Source organism: Gopherus evgoodei, chromosome 24 (genome assembly GCF_007399415.2).
Source record: "Gopherus evgoodei ecotype Sinaloan lineage chromosome 24, rGopEvg1_v1.p, whole genome shotgun sequence".
In the NCBI taxonomy this organism is placed as follows: domain Eukaryota; kingdom Metazoa; phylum Chordata; order Testudines; family Testudinidae; genus Gopherus; species Gopherus evgoodei.
This window is the reverse complement of record NC_044345.1, coordinates 7,558,688-7,580,450: the sequence shown is the minus strand read 5'-3', so window position 1 is coordinate 7,580,450 and position 21,763 is coordinate 7,558,688. Positions and strand designations below refer to the sequence as shown.

The 21,763-nt window shown below is 55.0% G+C and overlaps 1 protein-coding gene across 1 annotated transcript in view; it reads left to right on the top strand.

Moving 5' to 3' along the window:
- The first annotated feature begins 385 nt into the window (after positions 1–385).
- Positions 386–21,763, top strand: part of CDC42SE1 (CDC42 small effector 1) — a 55,040-nt gene continuing 33,662 nt past the window's right edge. The window contains exon 1 of the mRNA XM_030541743.1: positions 386–526. The gene's annotated coding sequence lies outside the window, so the exon portion shown is untranslated. The remainder of the gene's footprint in view (positions 527–21,763) is intronic.

Sequence of the window (21,763 nt, the reverse complement as noted above, 5' to 3'; positions counted from 1 at the left end):
TCAATGTCGTTTTCAAATCATGGCCTTTTATTCAGGGCAATCTACAGTACTCAGCTAGTGTTAATTAGCCAAGTTCACCTCAAGGAAATGAGGCTAACTGAGGTGTGGGGGAAAGTCTTTTATGTTGAGCCAGGCCTAAAATCAGCCTTACAAAAAAGAACCCTTAAGTCAACAATTCTCTGGCCCTAATAAACTGGCTAGAGCAAGTGTGTCCGCTCATCTGGCCAAGAGCTCAGACAGCTGAGAGTTAATGTGGCCAGCACTTAGGGGAAAGCGCTGGGGCTGCTCTGACATCCTTTCCTGGCTTGTGCAATGCCTGCCGGTGGCCAGGGTCGGTGCTGTTCCTCCAGAGAGCGTCGATTTAAATAATAAACAGGGTGTTGAAACCCGACCATTTCCTCGCTCCTCTCTAGCAGAACCACACCTCGGGCAGGGGTTGAAGTTCCCAGGGAAAGTTTCCTCCTCCTTTTCGGGCACAGAGAGCCGGGAGAAAGCCCCGCTGGGATCGGGCTGCGAGAAGGGGAAGGTAAGGAGATGATTTGAGTTTATAAAAAATAGAATCTTCACTCTGGTTAATTTCACCCTGGTTAATTTCACCGTGTGTCCGGGCAGCTGGCGCTCTGCGCGTGGGAGAGCACCCAGGCACAAGGGGGGCGATGGGGTGGGTTGGTTAGTGGCTCAGACAAGGGGCTTCTACGCCTTAGCTAAGGCAACAGCCTGGCTTAATTGCTCTCCCCATGGGTGAGGAAGGAGCGTGTGTTTGAAAGCAACATGGCTCTGCTAGTCTTCGCTCGGTTCACAGGCAGTCCGCCCCCCCGCCTGTTACTTTCTCTGAAGTGAAACCCGATTGCACCTTCAGAAGCTCTTAAAAAATTCCAGAACCTGGCTTGAATGCGTCCCATTGATTCAGATTTGAACTGGGACTTGTGGGAAAGTTTTCCCTCCCCCCTTTCCTGTAACAGCTTGAGGGGAGGGGGTGTTGTTTTTAAGCAGGTAGGTGAAATGCTTTGCCAGGGCTTGAAATATTCAAAACTCCCAACAGAAAAGAGGGGGGGGGGAGCCGGAAGTCTTCTCACTTTTCAGACATGTGTTTGAATTTAAGCCGGAGAGGCAGGCAGTTCAAATAGCTGTCTCCTCTCACGGTGACTAATGGGCAGGGTGACTAGGAGCAAGGAATTGCAGGCTGTAACTTGCAAACCTGTGAAGGAATGGCTGGCAGGGGAGAGGGCTGGGGCTGGGGCTGTCTCCTTTGCTGATGAAAGTGGAAACCCTTTCTCATGGAGCCAGCCTTCTCTCCTGCCGCCCTGGAGAGAGCGAGGGGTTTGCAGGGTCACCCCCTGGCCCTGGTGACTTCAATCCAAATGGGTAGGGGAGGAGGACTGCACCGTTTCCTCTCTCCTTTGTGTGTGTGCGGGTCTTTGCTGGTTATGCAGCAATTGCCCCTGTTATGGGAATGTGGAGCCGGAGCGGTTTGTTCCTCCCCCCAATGCTGTGACCTTGACGTGAGGTCAGGCTCAAGGCCAGGACCTCTGGTGGTGGCCGAAATGTCAATAAGGGTCTTCAAAGGTCAGTTCAAAACCAAATAATGCAGAGGAATAAAAACAGCATTGGCCCCCTAAAGGTTAGGCTGCTGACAAGGCATGCTGGGAGATCTTCCCACCCCCACGATCCCTGCTGATTCAGTGGTGAGTAAGAAACCGGAGACCCGCTGAGACAGCATCAGAGCTTGATTATATCTACACTATGCTTCACGCCAGACCCCCCGTTCAGGACAGTGGGGCAGTCTGGCCCGGCAGGATCCCACACCTGTGACCTGCTGTTGAGAAATCCTGCAGCAGCAAAGTGGCCAGACAAGGGCCTGCCAGAGAAAGTCATTTTGGTGTGTGTGTATGTGTGGCTGAGGCTGAGGCTGTCTGACCTGCTAAGCTGAGAAACGGATGGGTTCCCTTGCCTTCCAAAGGGCCTTAGGAACAAGCAGACCAAGTCCTGCTGTCTGTGGGTGCAAGTTTGGGTCCTCAGAGCCTTTCTCCTGTCAGCAAAGCATGGTCTGCTGACATGGTCTGCACATCCTCAAATCCCCGTGAGGGAAACCTACCTATCGCCCCAGCCCTGACTTAGCAGAAGCTGAGCCAGATTTTTGCCTCCTTTGCTGGAGATGCGCCCCTAGTAACGAGGACAGAATCTAGCCCGTGTTTGGAGAGTGCTCGACCTGCCAAGCCTCTGTCCTTTGCAGGGGAAACTCCCTTAGGCGGATTAATTGTAAGGCCTTTGCTTTTCTTAAGCAGTTTTCTCATGTGATGAAGATTGATTTTTGGTATGTGTTTTGAATGAGAAACTTTCGACCGTGGGAACAATTCCCCAAGGGTCGTGGTGGTTTCTCCATTGTCACTGGCGATTTTGAAATCCTAGAAGATTACAGTTGGAAGAGACCTCAGGAAGTATCTAGTCCACCTCCCTGCTCAAAGCAGGACCGATTCCCAACTAAATCATCCCAGCCGGGCTTTGTCAAGCCTGACCTTAAAAACTTCTAAGGAAGGAGATTCCATCACCTCCCTAGGTACACTCCCTTCCATGGTGCTCATTGTCCTCACTATCATGAAATTTTTTTCCTAATATCCAACGTAGACCCTCTTCAATAGCCATCTCTTCTGAAAGAGATGCTCCAGCTGATACAAAAGAATGATTTCACAGAGGTTCTCGGCTGGTGTTAGCAGAAGGTGGGATTAGGTGATCACCGTGGGTCCTGTCTGATTTGAGAATTGTGGATCTATGAAGAAAGAACTCCTCTGTCAGCTCTGCTACAGCCCTGCAGAATAAACACGGTGACTCACTGCCCTTTGAGCATGTTTGCGGCTCTTCACGGCCTCCCAAGGACTTAACGGGGAAATTAAACTGTGTTGCATTTTTCAGTTAGCAGGGTTTAATTTTGCTACCCCATGCGATGTGTTGGGCACCCATTGTTCCACACAGTAGCAAGAAAGGATCTTGATTAAATACCAGACATTTAGTGCTGCCTCTGCTGTTCCCGGGGCCAGCAGGAGAAAGCGCTGAAATGCTAGGCAGAAGGCTCGTTCTCACAGTATTCTTGGCTGGGGGTGGATGCGTGTTTGAATCTTGCCATCTCTAGCCTGGTTTTTCAGACCCACATGGGTGCAGCCTCAATTCTCACTGCGGTTGTGCAAAGCTCAGACGTCAAAGGGCTCGATTCACAGCTGGGGTAAACCAGCGTCGGTAGAGCAAGGTTGATTTTACCCTGGATTTAGACTGTTCTCAGTGGTAGCAGATGACAGGACAAGGAGTAATAGTCTCAAGTTGCAGGGGGGAGCTTTAGGTTGGATATTAGGAAAACTTTTTCACTAGAAAGGTGGTGAAGCACTGGAATGGGCTCCCTAGGGAGGTGGTGGAATCTCCTTACTTAGAGGTTGTTAAGGCCTCGTTTGACAAGCCTTGGCTGGGTGATTTAGTGGGGATTGGTCCTGCTTTGAGCAGGGCGTTGGACTAGATACCTCCTGAGGTCCCTTCCAAACCCTGATATCTAGGATTCTACCCCAGCTGGACTAAAAAGGATAGGCAGGGCACCAGAGCAGAACTTGGTCCTTCAGTTCTGTAGCTGAATATCGTGTGGTTGGCCCATCTCTTTGAAAACCAGGGCTAGATCCCTGGCTGGAATAAATCCTCATTGCTCCGTTGACTTTAGTGAGGGCAAAACTAACTTGCCCCAACTGAGGTTTTGGCCCATTGGCTTCTGAAGAGAGAGGCTGTGTGTGTTTGCCTTAGAGGTGAGCCCAGACTTAACCATGGGATCCAGACACCACTTGATATTTAGGGGCACCTGGATATGAATTTCCTATCTGGCTGTGATCACTACAGTGAGCTGAGCCAAAATGGATGATCCAGTCATCCCTGATTTGGGGCAGGTTTGTTTCCATTATGGTACTAAATAATATTTTACTTGTGTTCCCATAGAACCTAGGATCCCCTGGTGATCGGGGGCCGTACAAACGCAGATCAGGACCCCCTGGTGCCAGGGGAGGTACAAACACAGACCGAAAAGATGGTCGCAGGGCTCCCCTTGTGCTGGCTGACACACAGACACCCATTATCCTCACGAGCGCCTGGCCTCAATAGACAAAGACGGGAGGGGAAATAGTTGCAGAGGTACGTCTACACTGCAATCAAAGATTCGCAGCCCAGCAGCAGCTGGCTTGGGTCAGCTGGCTCAGGGGGCTAATAATTCCCATGTAGATGCTCAGGTTGGGCTCTGAGATGCTGGGACGGGGAGGGTGGCAGAAACCAGACTCCAGCCCAAGCACAAATGTCTCCGCTGCCGTTTTTGGCCCCACAGCCTGAGCCGACTCAGGCTCCGAGGCCTGGCGCTGCGGGTTTTTCATTGCGGTGAAGACGTACCCAGAGAGCTTTGTGCTGAACAACGTTAGGGCAGTGGAGCAGCCCGATCACAGAACCCAGATCTCTTGAGTCCTAATGCCATTAGGCCAGGACTATAAAGGCAAAGGGGAATGATTGGTCTGGAGTAGGGGTGACCTGAATATGACCACAAGGTCTGTGTGCAGCTCGCTGGCCTTCTCGTGAAGGGCGGTTAGATGCCGAGGGGACGCTCCATCCCTTCCCCTGATTGCATCTCACCGTCCTTCCTGCCAGCGGCACGGGGATGTCCCAAATGTGACTCGCCGCCAGGGCCGTGCCGGACAGTGCTGCCCCAGAGGTAGCCACTCAAAACTGGACTAATGCACGAGGCAACCAAGCCCAGGAGGGCTCACTGTGACGCTGAGGGCACTTAGCATGGGGCCGATGCGTGGGAGGGTGACGGGTCAGAGGGAGCCTGACTGGAATCAGTACTGCCCGGCTTAGTCCGGTGCGGCCCTGCAGAGGGTTAATGGAATTAGCCGAGCTCTGCAAATGCCGCGGCTGGGCCAGGGCACAATGAGCCTTTGGCAGGCTGAGGAATGCTCTGTCTTTGGGGCTGAGCAGATTTTCTGCTGCAAGAGCAGGATGGGGGATGGAGGGGGGGGAATCTTCTTTGTGGACTGTTACTTTCTTCTCCTTCAGCAGTTGTGGGAGGAACAGCCTCAGCATTTACCAGTGGGGGTGAGGAGCACACGGGTGGGTTTCAGCGAGGCCTTGCATCCCCTTCTCCCAGGCTGAAACGGTGTGGGGATCCGGGGATGACTGATGGCATTGCAGTAGGAAGCCTCAGCCAGCGGCACAGCCCCCAATGCGCTAGGCGCTGTACGGAGACAGAGCAAAGAGACAGTCCCTGCAAACTCAACGTGGATTGTCAGGATGTACTTTCCTGGATGTGACTTCTGTCTCCACACTGCCTGACACAGCACAGACCTCAGAGGCCCAGTTCTCTTCTCACCCCTGCATCAATCCGGAGTGACTCCAGTGAGGTGAGATCTGAATCAGGATCCCAAAGAGGAAGATGAGGTGCAAGAAAATACACGCAGAGCTGGAACCACACTAACAAGTGACAAACGTGGGGCTGGGTCCTTGGCTGGTGGAAATCAGTGTCGCTCTATCACGAGATACAGCGAAGAGCAGAGCTGTGCTGATTTTCCACCAGCTGAGGATTCAGTCCAGAACAACCTCGTTCTCCTCCATTGTAGCCTCTGATCCCTCACCCTGAATGCAGAGTAAAGCCAGGCCCTGCTGCCTGAGCTCAGATGCCCAGATTTTCACCATGGCACTCCCCCCCCCCCCCCCCGAACCCCTGCACTCACATCAGTGGTTCAGAATTGTCTCCCATGTGTCTCAAACCCTCCATGGCCTCCTCTGCAGCCAAACCCCAGTTGCCCCTTTTTCCTGCTACTTCTGCCCAGGTCAGCAGAGCTTTCCCTCCTCTGCTCCTGCTGCCCTGTATCCTGCATCTCTTCCATCCCCTGCTCGCTTCCCTGTTTGCCCTCTTCTTTATCCCTTTGCACCATCTCTCCCCTGTGGGAGCAAGGACCTTGTGCTTTGCAGCACCTGCTGTTTGGAGGCAGCCCCTGTCTCTCTCCACCTCAGATTCCCCAGCTGATGTGAATAGTTTCCTCCATTGACGTCAGCAGAGCAGGTCCTGATTGCACCAGGTGGGGGTCTGGCCGGCAGAGCCGAATCGTGAATTGTGTTGGTGGCTTGGAGCTGGCGGTTTCCAAGGCAGAGGTAATTTGTGAGTGTCCCTTGTTAGCGGCTGCCCCGTTGAAGAGTCCCCGGGTCTGAGCGTAGGGGGGACAAAGCGGCTTGTTTGTGAGGGGGACTGCCTGGGTTCCGTGCGGCAGCTCTGTGCACAGACAGGTCACCACAGGGCAGACGGCTGGAGTGCAGCTACTTCTAAACCGGTGGTGAGTGTGTTTCGGGGGGAGAAGGTTGTTTTCTTTTCTATTCATTTTTGTTCTGTTTCCATGGACCAGCTAACATAAAAGCTGCTTCTGCAGGTGCCTCTATTCCCGCACCAGCCTGGGAGCCGAGCAGAGGGGTCTGCCCATGGTGACTTACTGCATGTAGGAATTTTGGGCTATGAGGTTTGGCCAGGGGCTGCAGCCAGGCGGCATCTTGATCAGTTCAGCTGCTGCACACCAGGTTAACTGGGTGTAGCTGCTACCCAGTTAGGGTGAACCAGATGTCCTGATATTTAAACTCTTTGTCCCGCATCCCAATCAATGTACGATCGGGACGTCATTTGTCCTGATATTTGGGTAAAGAGGCGAGTGGGAGGGAGGCGCTGACTCCATGGGTGCTCCGGGGCTGGGGCACCCACAGGGAAAAATTGCAGCCAAGTCCCTTCCTCCTCACCATCTTCTCCCCCCCCTTCCCCCAGCATGCTGCATCCCTGCTCCTTTCCCCTCCCCCAGTGCTTCCTGTCGCCTAACAGCTGTTTGGCGGCACTTAGGACTTTCTAGGGAGGAGCAGGAACGTGGTGCACTCGGGGAGGAGGTGGAGAAGAGGCAGGGCAGGGATTTGGGGAAGGGGTGGAATGGGGGCAGAGCGAGGGCGGGAAGAGACGGGAGATGGGTGAGCACCCACCTGGCAGAGGGGAAATCAGCGCTGTAGGGGCGAGCGGTGGGCTGGGTGGGCGAGGAGGCGAGTGGCAGGTGGGGGACTGAGGAGGGACGCAGCAATCCAGCAGCAGGTGGGGGATAAAGAAGGGCAGGGGAGAGGGTGGGACCTGGGGCAGAGTAGGGGTGGAGCCTTGGCAGAGTGGAGGTGGACTGTGAGCGGGGCTGACAGCACCCCAATATTTAGTGTTCGCATCTGGTCACCCTATATCCAGTCGGGAGGGTAGCCTCTTTGCACAGGCGTGAGTGATTCCGTGGGAGGGGGGGGAGGTGGGAGAACCGTTCATCTCCTGAGAGCCCTGGCATTGCGAACCAGACTTGCTCTTACAGCTGTGTATGGCCCATGGGATCACTCGCTGCTATGACAGGGGGTGGAAATAGACACGGTCTAGTGACCACGGGACAGGACTCCTGGGGTCTGCTGCTGATTAGTGACGTGCCCTGTGGTGCCTCAGTTTCCCTCTCTGTAAAGTGGAGGTGCAAATCCTTCCTCCTCTGTGGCTTTGAAAGTGCAGGTCGAAAGCACTACAAAGGTTCACGGTATTATTGTCTGTATTGTCACATGTTTCCTCTTCCACCCCCTCCTTATCTAATCTGTAGACAACCCGGAACAGGGACCCCATGTCTCAGTGAAACCAGCAAGAGAACCCGGAACATGTGCTTTCCCCTCTTACACGCCGGCTGATCTTGGTACAGAGGAGACACTTGCGATTTTTCACTAGGCTGTGGTAGTGAAAGCCGGGAACTACATTTATAGTGGCCCCCCAGGAAAGAGAAGGCTGGGCTGGGGTTGCAGGGGCGGGGGGGGAGGTGAATGGAGGCTATAATTGTCTACACAGAACAATACGAATAGCAATTGCTCAATCTCCAATGAGATGAAGGGGGAATGAGGAGGAATAGCCTGGAGCTAAAGCAGGAGGCCGCGTCTGGATAGCTCTTTGTGCAGCCTAGATCTGGGGTGTGTGTGCGGGGGGTGGGCAGAGCTCAGCGTTCCTGGACAGTATGTCTGGGAGAAGAGTCTGCTCAGCTTTGCTTCACCTGCCGACAGCCTGAGTTTGTTGACCTTCAGGAGGGTGTGGCAGAGGCAGTGTGGCCTAGTGGCTAAGCTGTGGAGGGGGGGTCCTCAGGAGTCCTGGGTTCTGTTCCTGGCTCGGATCTGCTGTGACCTAGCCACTCGTCTCTCTGTGCCTCAGTTTCCCCTCCCATCCTTTAGCTGACTGGTCTATTTAGACTGTAAGCTCCTTGGGGCAGGGACTGTCCCTGCATGGATATGCAGTGCCTGGCTCGGATCAGGGCTGGCGTTTCTAGGGGCTACTGCTATAAATCAAAGTGGTGGTGCCAGACCTGTCTAGCTCCAGGCCGAGGCCCAGTCTGTGCCACACTCATACAAAGCCGTGGTGGGGATGTAGCAGCCGTGGGGATGGGCTTTCCACCCATGCCAAGCAGTGATCTGGCTTGTAGTGTGGATCCAGTCGTGCTGCAGGTCCAGTCTGCACAACCCGCCTGGATTTCGACAGCACCCATGAGTGAATCAATCCAAATTCTCAGCCTTAGACCCATCTGGAAGGAAAATTAGGACTAAGGTTTGTCTACATGGGGAAATTAATTTGCATTAAGGTGGGGGTGTAAATCTAAAGAGGATTAACTACACCACATTAAACCCCTGTGTCAACACCCTTGTTCAAAAATTTCAAGTGGCCTTAATTTAGTTGATCTTAATTCATTTCCAAAATTAATTAAACTAAACTGCAGGAAGACCACTTTAAATCTGAATCACAGCATCTGCACGGGGATCGAATGTGACTTTTAATCAATCCGCTTCAAATTCCCACCTTCAGTTCATTAGGATTAACTTTCCTGCATGTCCCTGTGTAGACAGGCCCTTGTTCCAGTATAAGTGTGTCCACACAGGGAGTGAATCGGGGATAGTTAATCAGGAATAACTCCAGGGGTAGACAAGCCCTAAATTAGTACGAAACTTACATGCCTGGTGCACATTTGAATCTCACGACCAGAGGCTATCACCAGTGATCACCACCACCCCCCGCCGAGATGCTAGTTCAGGAGGCCACTAGAAGTATCCCTGGCACTTGGCTATAGTAGCTGTCTTGGCACGGTAGGCCCCAGTGCAGTCACACCCATTGGCACTGCCCTCACCCATCTCCTGCTGTTCGTGTTGGACCAGCCCCGCAGTTGCTAGACGACTGCTGCGGTTAAGTAAAACAGTGCATTGTGCAAGTCACTGCCACTCCTCGCTCCCGTTCTCTGCTTGCCTGGCTGTCCGATGGGATGGCACCAGGGTTACTGGGTCATAAGGTGACCAGATGTCCTGATTTTTGGCACTTTGTCTTATATAGGTGCCTATTACCCCCCAAACCCCCTATCCTGATTTTTCACACTTCCTGTCTGGTCACCCTCTTGGGTCAGTGGAGTGGGCTGGCCCCCAACTGGCATCAGGCTCAGCGTTCGGCAGCGCTGGGCTGTAGGGAAAGGCCCTGGAATGAGTGCGTGATGTGGGCCCCTTTGCTTTTCTTGAAGGGAAGCTGGTTGGGGTCCGGGTGTTTGGACCCGGGCCGTGTAATGCAGCGGAGACGCAGGTTGGGATCCTGGGTTCAACAATCCCTAACCTGGGGTTACAGATCAGTGTGGACTTTCAAGCCCTACGTTACCAAACCCAGGGGCTGCCAACTCGGGTTCTACTCCGCTTGGGCTTGCGTTGCAGCATAGACAGACCCTGAGTGGCCGGGCCAAAGAGGCGGAATGGACTCTCACTCCCCGCCTACAGCTAGATCAGCCTTATTGCCCCCGGGACGTCCCAGGAGCGGATGAGACGGATCTAGCCCTGCTGGTCTCGCTGAAACCACCATGAGCTGCTTCCACTTGTGACTTTGGCCCAGGGCAGATCGGTGGGGTAGGAAGGAGATATTTAATCATCAGCCCCGGGCCTGGTTCTCCTCTGCCTTTCTCTGATGTGAATTGGGAGTCAGAGGCCCAGACCAGGCTCGTGGTGTCCATGTGGCGCTACGCAGACCTTCCGCTGGGGTCTGTGGCTTGAGGTGCACCCACGCTGCAGAAGGACTGGCCCCAAGTCACAGCGGGACTCTGGTGCTGACCCACCCCCTCAGCAGGGTCCTAGGAGCCAAGTCCTGAGGGCTGAGCCGAGTCAGGCTGGTTTGTGGATGGACAGATGCAGGTGCTTAGGCTCAGACCTGAGTCAGAGACCAGGCTTAGCGTGTAGTGTAGACAGACCCGAAGTGACACTCCCCTCCCAGGGCCAGGAGTCGGGACTCCTCTTTGTGTGCGCTAACCACTAGAACCCACTCCCCTCCCAGAGCCAGGGATAAAATCCAGGAGTCCTGGCCCCCAAGCCTCCTGCTCTGAGCACTAGTGCATTTAGTACGCCGGGATGCAACCAGAGGCCAGTGCCAACGTGTTTGTCTTGACCCCCTTCCTGCAAAACGGTCTCGCTGGGCCCAGCGCGTCCTGCCAGGACATCGAATTGCACCGGAATTAGTGACGTTTTGCACATAATGTCACCGAGCCAGCCTCTCTGCCAGCCTCCACACGCTGACATCCGGGGAGAGAACGTGGCCCCTTTCTGAACCATCAGTACCTGGCATTCAACAGAGTCAAGCAGCCCCAGGCCTGATCCTCCGCTCCGCGGTGTAAATCAGGAGCCACTCCACTGAAACAGCTGGATTTATACCGGCACCAAAGCTGCACAGGTGGGAGAGGAATAGGCCCGACAGTGAGGTGAACTCACTCCTGGTGTTCCCTGGCCTTGCCCTGGGCACATTATCCTGCCCCAGCCAGCCTGCTCTGGTCCACGAGCTTGGATCTCGCTGCCCAGTCTCTCTTCCCCTCTGCTGCTTGCCCCCCATATGCCGATCCCTTCGGCCAGCTGAAATAGCAGACGGGTTTCACTTGCCCAGGTGTAAAGGAGAAATGAGCCCCATGAGTCTAGGCTCAAGGGACCTGAGTCATCGGCTCGCTGCTCCTCCTCCCCGCCGCCCATAATGTTCCTTCAAGGAAATGGAGCTCTGCCAGGGTGCCTCTCTGCTCCACCGTTGTGCTAGGATTGCTCTGTCTGGGGGCTGATGTGGGTTGGGCCGGGGCGCTCTGAGCATGGAGCAGGGGTGGGCGTCTGGGGTAAATGGGGGGCTCAGTTGGCCAGAGAGGAGGGTACGCTCCAGTTCTCGGCGTGGGGTTTACAATGAGTGTCTGGGGCCAAATCCAGAGCTCCCCTGGCAGGCGCAGGGCAACTCGGGCCAATCTGGCCTCCCCGAGGGCTGGGAGCGGGCAGGGTTGGAGCAGGGAGGGCAGCCAATGCAAATCTTCCATTTAAGGCAAGTCCTTGTGGCCATGCCCTGCCTGGCTCTCGGAGGGAGCCTGCCACTCTGCAACCGTGCCTGCCCCTGGCTGGAGGTGCTCAGGCTACGGAGCGAGGCCTTGACACATGGATCACTCTGTCCCAGTCCCTCTGGGCCCCTGGTGGGAGCCGCCCATCCTCCCCCTTCACTCCCCAGCGCTCAGAGCCGTGGCGAAAGCACAGATCTGTTTGCCCCTATCTGCCCCAGACCAGGTGCCAAGCCATGTGCTCTAAGCCCAGCCTCGTACCAGGAGCCAGCTCTAGGATTGTTGTGGGAGGTGGGATCCCAAAGCTGTTGGCCAGATACCACAAGGAGAGGCACATGGGAAGAGAGAAGCCAGCCCAACACACAGTGACAGTGTTGGCTAGTGGCTAGACCACTGCATTGGGACACAGGAGAGGGGTCCGAGAGGCAGGATGGCCCAGGTACTCTGCCACAGACTCCCTTTGTGACCTTGGGCAAGTAACTCAGTCTCTCCATGCCTCAGTTTCCCCAATGAAGATAATGGCTTGCCCTGCCTTACATGAGAATAAATACATTAGATTGTGAAGTGCTCAATACTATGGTGAGGGGGTTCCAGAGACAGCAAGAAAGGCAGGGCTAGAACAGTCTTAGGTAATCCCTTCCCTGCTCTGTGCCTCAGTTTCCCTTCCTACCTTGTGTCTCTTAAGACTGTGAGGTCTTTGGGGTAGGGACTGTCTCTTGCTGTGTCTGGGCAGCACCCGGCCCGACGGGGCCTTGATTTCAGTTGGGACTTCTCTGTGCTACCGTAATGCTACTGCAGATGGGTGGGTTGGGTCTGGTTTTGGGTGGATACAGCAGCTCTTCCCCGAGGCCTAGTTCAGAGATTCACGTGTGCTCCGAGAGCTGGGAGCCTCCGACGTGAGTGAGGTGGGCTGGGCAGCAGATTGGAACGATTTTCCTGTTCTTCCCCTTCATCCCCGTCTCGCCTCCATAGCACCAGAGAGATGGGTCCTGGCAGGGCTGATCCCTGCTCTGCCAAGTGGCGGATTCCTCCCTGCTCCAGGTGGAAGATTCATCGGAGCCGAGCAGGTCGGGGCAGGACGGGTATTCCAATCAGGCCCGGCCCGAGGTGCGTTCCGGTGCGGCAGCTGTGGCCGCGGGGCTCAGCCTGTGCTCAGGCAGGTTGGGGCCGCCTGCCCCCACCGACTGATGGGGGGGGGAGAGAAGCGCATGTGGAGGGGGGGTTCTCTAAACAGTCAAGTGAAGCCGAGTCTGCCTGAAAAAGAGATTAACAGACATGCTCACTCCTGCCCATCTGCCCCCGCCACCCCTTTTCCAGCAATGCATCTGTGCTCCTGTCTGCACCCCCGCAGTGCCCCGCCTCCTGTCTGCACCCTGCACCCCCCGCCTTCGTCCATCAACCTCCCATCTGCACCGCACCCATCCACAACCCTGTACTGCCCTGGTCCCATCTGTGCCCCGCCCCTGCTTCCATGACCTCTTCAACTCATTCAAATTAAGGCCACTGTAATTCTGAACGAGAGGATCCACGCAGGAGTTTAATGCAGTTTAACGAATCCCCTCTTTAAATTCACATCTTTTAGTTAATTCAGATTGATGTTCCTGAGTGTTACTATGTAGACCAGACCTAATTCAGAATCAGGGGGCTCGTACTCTGGAATAAGTGTCCGCTCCTGGAGTTATGCCAGAGTAGCTATTCCACTTTAATTCAGATTAATTTTGGATACGAATTTAGTGTAGACAAAGCCCTGTGCTCACGTGGCTCTCTTACCTGCCTCCAAGGCGCTGCTCCTCGTGCCCTGACACCACGGTGATGGCTGCAGTAGAAGTACCGTGGGGGAGAGCACCCCACTTATGTGCAAGTCCCTTTCCTGCCTCCCCCACTCCCCCTTTAGCGTGCACAGTGGGAAGCTTAGCCCTGTGGGCTCCTGCAAGGAAGTAGGCCCCGGGGGGGGGTGTGCCTGTCCATGCGTGCGACTGTTCTTCCGTCAGGGAGGCGGAGTGGGCGATCTGCGTGGCCTGTTGGGGAGCTGCTGGGTGCAAACCAACCTCCCCAGCGGAGCACTCTGGAGCCTGGCCCCATCAGCATCATCTCTGGCCTGGGCAGCAGGATGCTCCTGAGCTGGGTCTGCAGCGACAGAGGTGGCGGCAGGTCCATCTGGTACTTCTCTGGTGTCTCATCCCCCCAGCCCCTTTCAGAGCCAGGCCACTCCATGGGACAACTGTTGTTTCAGGCCTTGGCACGGGGCCCAACTCCCAGATAAAGCCTCTGGCCACGGGATTCCTTGAGCGCCTGGCACTTGTGCGCCTGTAAACAGCCACACGCCTCCCTCAGATAGGGCCCCGGCTGGTCAAAGGGTCTGTGCCAGGGACTGATAAACTTTTACAAGAGCTCTTTGGACGTGTTCTCCCCTGGCCTCTGGATCCTTGATGCTCTGCAGACCGCGAGTTGGTGGCTTGTAGTGCCGTGTGAACGTATCGGGTGTGTTTGTTCCCAAGTCCGAGGTGAGTGTGAGGTTCCCATCTTTGTGTAGTTTGTGCTTGTGCGTATGTGCATTGCAGCCTAGGAGTGTCGGTACACGTGGATGTTTGTCTTTGCACATCCGTGTCTGCAGGCACATCTGTCTGTGCAAGTGTGCCCATGTTGGCATGCCTTGACACGGATGTTCTGTGTGCTTGTGCAAACCAGGTGTGCTTCATGCATGTGCAGGCATGTCTGAACATGTCCATGCATGTCATGGCTCTTTGGAGCAGTAGCATGGCGCAGTGCTTGGGAGACCTTGGTACCTGCTCTGCCACGGACTCCTTGTGTCACGTTGCTGCTCTGTGCCTCAGTTTCCCATCTGTACAAAGAGGAAAATAGCTCTGCCTTGCCTCACAGGTTTGTGAGGATAAATACAGTAATGGGGCATGTATAAGTATATATGACAGATATGCATGTCGACAGATGTCCACGTCTGACCCAAACAAGCAGCTCTGGCTATTGGCCTGATCTGACAGGGTCCTGCTCCCATGTGGCCTATACCAGGCCCCTTCTCTGACAGCCCAGAATGCCCCAGGTGTGGACTCTTCTCTCCTCTGAAGGCCTGGCGTCGAAGGCCTGGTGGCATTGACCAGCCTTGGCCGTGCTGGGCTGTTCCTGCTCTTCCCTCGGGCTGCAGCAGCACCACTAACCTAGGGATGAAGAAACCGGAGCCTCCTCCAACCCCGAGCTTCGTTGGCCCAGTCGAGGCCACTGCTCTCAGCCTGGCGTAGCCCTGTCTACACTAGCACTTAGACTATTGTCCTATTGGACATTGGTGAGGCCTCATCTGGAGTACTGTGTCCAGTTTTGGGCCCCAACTACAAGAAGGATGTGGAAAATTGGAAGGAGTCCAGTGGAGGGCAACAAAAATGCTGAGGGGGCTGGAGCACATGACTTATGAGGAGAGGCTGAGGGAACTGGGATTGTTTAGTCTGCAGAAGAGAAGAATGAAGGGGGATTTGATAGCTGCATTCAACTACCTGAAAGGGGGTTCCAGAAAGGATGGATCTAGGCTGTTCTCAGTGGTGGCAGATGACAGAACAAGGAGCAATGGTCTCAAGTTGCAGTGGGGGAGGTCTAGGTTGGATATTAGGAAACACTATTTCCCTAGGAGGGTGGTGAAGCACTGGAATGGGTGACCTAGGGAGGTGGTGGAATCTCCTTCCTTACCGGTTTTTAAGGCCTGGCTGGGATGATTTAGTTGGGGATTGGTCCTGCTTTGAGCAGAGGGGTGGACTAGATACCTCCTGAGGTCCCTTCCAACCCTGATATTCTATGATTGTCAGCGCTGGCACAACGGGGCCATGTGTGGGCAGAGCTGGCTGGATGTTTGGCGGCTGGGTGGGGACTGTGGCAAGCGAATGGGAAAAGCTTCATGTAACCTGCAAACTCGGTGATTCTGGGAAATAAACCCCAGGTCCTTCCCCGGCCCCCTTCCAGTGCTGCTTTTCTGCTGAGTCACCTTTCCTAGCCTGCACACGCCGGCTGATAAACACCAATTTGTGCATTTTGCGTCAGACAAACCTGGGGGGTCCTAATAATTACTCTGCCGTGTGGCCGGGAGGTCTGGGAAGAAGAGGCCAGCTTAGCCCTTGGCTAGTCACGCGGGCTAAAGTCATGGGTTTAATCTTCCCTGTTTCTCCCCTTCACGCTGTCTTAAAAATGCCTGCTCTTTTTGGAGAAAACGCAGCTCTGTTACAGCGTTGGGTTTCTCTTAGATTCTCTTCTCTTCTCTTCTCAGCCAGGCTCTGCGATCGCCCTCTCTCTGGGGAGGGTCCCTGAGCTCTCAGCAAGCAGTGAATCAAGCCCTCCCAACCTCTCTGGGAGGTGGGCCGGTATCGTTATCCCTGTTGTCCAAGTGGGGAAACGGGGGCTCGGAGAGGAGGGGTGACTTGCCAGTGATCACACAGCGAGTCAATGGCAGAAGTCCCTGGCTCGCAGTCCCCACTTCTCTAGCCACTAGACACCACAACCTCTGAAGTCGGACTAGAACCCATATGTCCTGGCTCTCGGTTCACTGTTCTAGCTGCTAGATAAAGCTTTCTCTGAGGCTGGCCCAGGTACTGCCCCACACTGCTCTTGGGATGGTAATACCAAGGGGGTAGAAGGGATTGAGGGTTCAGGCCAGGATCCCAGGGAATGTTCCTTGGGGACGTTTCCAACAGGCACGTTCTCGGTGGTGGTAACAGCAAAGGTCTCTATTCACACTTCTACCCTCTGGACTGCTGCTTCATACAACCGGTAGAGGGGTGGAGGAGTAGCCGCTCTAGGGCAGAACCATGTCCGGGTGACATCTCTGCATTCCAGGGGGGCCTCGGTGCATCTAAGGACACATCTGCGCAGACCCGGCACTGAAGGCACTAACTTTGCAGTTAATTTATGCAATGAACGTACATCCCAGCTGCCTCCACCTCTCGCCCTTTAGGTCCAAGGTACGCGGCCATTCTCACTGGGCTTGGCTGGTTCCATCCCTTTTGTCCTATCCCACCTCTCACTTTTTCCAAGTGTCACAGAGATCCCCACAAGCCAGTCTGCCAGCGGCTGTGCATTGCCTTCTCTCTGAGGGCTATGCACAGAGTGGTGTGATAAGTTACCATCCAGCGCCTTCTAAGCAAGCATCTTTATTCTTAAGGTAAAAGCATTCTGGAGAAATGTGGGAAAAACAAGAGATGTTCCTATATGCATGTGAATGGCTGCCCATCAGTCATAGGGAGACTTGTCAGCCAAAGTCCCTCCCACTTTTCCGCAAGGATTTGGGTCCCCAGGACAGAAGTTCCTGTCCGTTTGCTGCATCTGGAAGAAACCCAGGGTTAATTCAAGTGCCGTTTTTTAAACCAAAGTCTGTTGCATTGTTTGAATTTCTGGGAAGCTCTGTTTGAACCAGGTTATGCAAATCCCCCACGGGATGGAAATTCTCTGGAGTTCTCTATAATCACAGGTAATCTCCCCGCCCCACACGTGCACACAGTTGTTAGTTCCTGCAGGAGTTTGGGGGGAGAATACAACAGAGTCGTACATTAACCATTTGTAACACAGTGGTCCCCAAAGATACTGCCTGGGATTCAGTGTCTGTCACAGCCTCCAGCCTCCCATCCACTGGCATCGCTGCTCGTGTTCCCTATGCAACCACAAATGGGGCCTCTTTTGGTCCTGCCACCGCTCGCTCGCTGGCAGGAAGGCATTTGGAGACACCTCGCCCTCCTGCTGCCTCCACCCCGCAGCTGGTTTTCAAAGCACTTCCTCCGAACGGCTGGATCCGCCAGTCTGTTGCGGGCAGAGCCTGGGGAGAAAGGGGCTGCAGGGAAGATCATCCAGCCTGGCGTTGGGGGCTGATCCTGGCTGCTCCCCACCTGGCCTGGAGCATGTGCGAGGCCTGGAATTTAAGTGGGCTCCAAGGGCTGGATTTGCACAAGAGCTGGGCCCATCTGGTCCAGGGCTATGCTGGGAGTAGCAGCCTTTGAAAACGCAGCCCCAACGGTGGGTGCTGAGTCCTTGAAAACCTGCCTCTGAATGCACATCTGATTGGGAGGTGGGAGTGTGGCGGGGGGAGAGGGGTGTAAAAGCCACCTCCACAAACTTTCCAGAGCTATTGTCTGTGGCTGGGATCTCGTGACACATGTTTCTCCAGCCCACACGGCACTAGCTCTTATGGAAAGCCCAGTTTCCTGCCCTGCTTCAAATTCCCCTCCCCCCGCGTATGTAAAATCTGAGAGAGAAGTTAGTTTCTCACATAAAGAACAGCCAAGGGCGTCTCCTCTCCCTGCCCGTGGAAGTGCTCTGCTGTGCCTGGACCGTGCAAGTGCCGTGTGGATGTTTGCACGCCCGTGTGTATACACCAGAACCATGGCCACGACGGACTTTGGACTCCACACCAAGGATCCACCTGCTGCAAAACTGATCTAAAGAGAGAAGCTCCATTCAGTAGCACTAGTAGACTGGTTTTAAGCCTTTGGACCTCCAGCCACTAGCAGGTGCTGTCTGTAATCGTATTTATATTTGCATGCGTGTGGATTTAGGGTCTGTGACTTGATATGGTCCCTAGCATGGCGTGATGACGCAACGCTAGTGCCTGCATTGTGATGTTGTCACTTGGGTCTAATGCAAAAATTCCTCTACCCCACCTTTCTCTTCCCTGCCGGCGAGGGGAGGAAGAATTAAAGGGACCCTATCTGAATCCCGAGGCCTTGTGCGCTGGTCTCTGCGAGCAAGGCAGGGTGTGCAGCTGCTTAGTCTGCACTTGATTTGCGTTGTACATGTTGGTGGTTACCCGATAACAAGAAATGTGACCAGGGAAGAGGGGTGCTGGCATGTCTGTGAACTGCTGGGGGGTGGGTCAGGACGCCAGGGCTTATTCATCCTTCTGCCACTAAATAACTTTGCACCCTCGGCAAGTCCCTTCACTTCCCCATGCCTCGGTTTCCAGATCTGTCCCAGGGGGCCGATGGGCGTGATCTACCTGGGGGTGGGGAGAAGGGGGTGGTTAATGGATGGTAGTAAAGGGTGTTTAGCTCGCTGGATGAATGGCACTGGAGAAACACCAATAAGACTTCGGCACCGTGAAGGAGCCCAGCTCTCAGTTGGGTCCGTTTCCCCACAGCAGCCAGCTTGCAAACATGTGTACAGTAGCAGGGCTGGTTTAGGGGGACCAGAAACTCTCCCTGTGCTTGGGGAGCCTGAAATTAAGATGGTTTCAAGCCACCTTGGCACTGCCCCTTCCCAGCCCTCAGCAGCTGCCCTGAATTAGTGCCAGAGCAGGTTCTCAGCCCCTGTGCAGTGAATTCCAGCCAAACGCCCCTCATCTGCCCTCTGGGCCGGGGGCTTGGAGCAGGGCTGCCCCAGAGCCCTCATGCCCCACGCTAGCAGTGCCCAGGGTTTCTCAGAGAGTGGTTTCTGCCACTCTGGTGGCATAGAGGGGCCTTGGTGTGAATCCTAGAATGTGGCACTGAAATCGATGGCCTTTTTCTCTCTCTGATGCTTTGGCTGGAGCAGGCCCCCAGGAGGGGCCTGCGGCAAATGTAAAGGAGAGGTGACTCTCTCTCCTCTTCACCAAGTCAGGAAGCACACGGCCCAGCCTCGCCGGCAAACACGCCAAAGGCTCCCTTTCAAGTCTGCTGCACTCGAGCTGCCGGGGCAGAGGAAGTGACCTTTCCTGTTTCCCAAAGTGTAATCAAAACAACCCCCCCCCCACCCAGACCTGCGTGCGGCAAGGGCTGGCATGACGCAGCAAAGGGCTCTCGCTCATTCCCCTGTCTCTGGGAAACGTTTTTCCTTTTGGCTGATTAAGGCCTGGGTTCCAGACAGTGTTTCCCAGTAGAACTATGCTGGGGTGTGATTGTTTTACCGATAAAAATATCCTGCTGCAATCCCTAGGGCGGACTTGGTGATGCTGGTGAAAATACCACCGCCACCTAGCTCTGCTGTAGTTACTCTTCCATCCTAGACTGTGCCTGCACTTAAAGCCACGCCGGCTGCAGCACCTCAGCGGGACACGACCTACGGGATGTGTTCTCCCATCGGCGTAAGTCCCTCACCTCCCTGAGGCAGTAGCTAGGTCTACACCGGGGGGTTAGGCCCGCGTCGCTGCATCTTGCCGCCTCAGCTTTTTCATACCCCTGCGCGATGTTGCTATGCCGAGGTGAGTTCCCAGGGTAGACCAGCCCCTAGATTGCAAAGCACTGTCCAAAGCAGGTCGGTATCGTTATCCCCATTTTATATCTGGGGAAACTGAGGCACGGGACTGTGACTTGCCCAAAGTCACCCAGCAGCAGAGCCAGAATAGACCCCAGGTCTGCTGAGTCCCAGGATGATGGGACTAGGCCAAATGGGAATAAGCTATATAGACAGAAGTACTAACTGTGTCCACGCCGGGTGGGGGCGTTGTGTATAGTTAAGGCACTACACGCTGTATGTGCGTGGCAAAGTCTGACCCAGAATTCCTTCACGTTCACCCACATAATAATATCTTCAGGTCTCAAGCATCGTTCTCTGCATTTTACAGATGTGGGGGGGAAACAGAGGCACGGACCTACAAGGCCAGGAAGAGAACCGGATTTCCAGGCTAGGCTCGTCTCCAGTTGTCTGCCACCAGGCTACAGACCCCAGCAGCAGCTTATCCAGGTCTGAATGAGACTTGGGGTCTTATCCCAGGCTTTCCTGGATTTGCTGAAGCGGGGCAGTCCTCCTTGGGTGGCTCCAAAATCTGTGTTGGTGCCTTGGCAGAGACGGTCCCCAGGGCACGGGGGTGGGAGACAGCGTGAAGCAGAATGGGTTACTGCTGCAGGAACAGGGCCCGATTCTCTTCTCCGAGCACTGGAAACCAGGGGTCATTCGGCCGTCGCGCTTGTAGAAGAGAAGTGGAGCCCATGCCTGTGGGAACGGCCCTGCGCTGAGCTGGGGGATCCGGAAAGTCTTTCCCAGATCTCCGAGGTTATGGAAAAACCCTGACCACCCCCGCCACCCCTGCAGAATTATGGATTGAAGTGTTGGGTTCTAGCCAGTAACCACATGGAAACTCCCCTTTTCTCCTCCTGGCTGTCTGGCCTGCTGAACTCCCCTCTTGCTTCTTTGAGTCAGTGCCAAGAGCCCAGCTGAAAATATAGATTGATTTCCCCCTTCTCCGTTTAGAATTTAAGCTTTTTAACCTCAAAGACCTGCCGGGAAGGAACAGGCTATTTATAGCTCTGTTTGTCAGGGTTTGTTTTGGTCTTTGCATGGGTGGATCTTGTTCCCTTGACAGATCCCCAGGGCCATGTCCTGTTCTCTCCCTAGGCCGGAGTCTCCTCTAACTCACGCTGGTGTAAATCAGGCGGGACCGTGCTGAGGTGCCTGGCAGAGCCCTTGTGGTGGTGCGTGCACACGCACATGCTGTGCAAAAGGACCGGCCCTCTAAGCAGAGCCACGCCCTTCACCGTGGCTAGAGGCTGTTGCTTGTGGCTACAGGAAGATGGGATCTCTTTGAAACCAGAGGTGAAGTGCAGGGGTGGAGGCAGGACCGGCGCTAGGGATTTTAGCGCCTTAGGTGCATGGCAATTTCGCTGCCCCGCACGCTGGTCCTGCGGCTCTGGTGGAGCTGCCGCAGTCGTGCCTGCGGACAGCCCTCCGGAGCCGCGTGAGCAGCTGACCGTCCACAGGCACCACTGCGGCAGCTCCACCGGAGCCGCCTGCCACCCCCTCCGGCCAGATGCCGCCCACCAATAATCCTGGTGCCCTAGGCGATTGCCTAGGCCGCCTAAATGGAAGCACTGGCCTTGGGTGGAGGGACCCCTAAGCAGGAGGAAGGATGAAGCATTCTGCAGGGCAAAACTCCCACTGGCTCCAGAGGGAGCAAGATCGGGAAGAGGGCTGTTCGTACCCAGCTGCTGCTTACCCCTCGCTCTTGGCTGCTCCCGCCCCGTCTCTGAGCGGCACCTGCTTCCCTTAATGAGGCAAACCCCATTTTCATTCCTATTCATCCCTGATAGAGCGGTGAGGGAGTGAGCTGGAATCTAGTCCGATGCGTGCGTCGTCTAAACTTTAGGATGTCTGACAGCAGCATTGTTACGGGACGTCGGAGGTGGAAGGAACACGGCTGCGATTTCCAGCTCCTGGTGGAGATCATAGTGTGGCAAACGTCACATCCCCCATAACCCGCCCCCCAAAAAACCCTTTAAACTGTCGAGTGAAGCACCCATTGTTCTGCTGCCGATTTTCCCCTCTGATCTTGGACCAGTCGCTTCCCCTCCCTCTATTCAATCTGTAAAGGGGGTGATGGGGAAACCCCCTGTCTCTGGGCGTGTTGAGATCCTTAAGTCAGGAGGCGCTAGAGAGAGGTGGTGGGTGGGGAGAAGGTT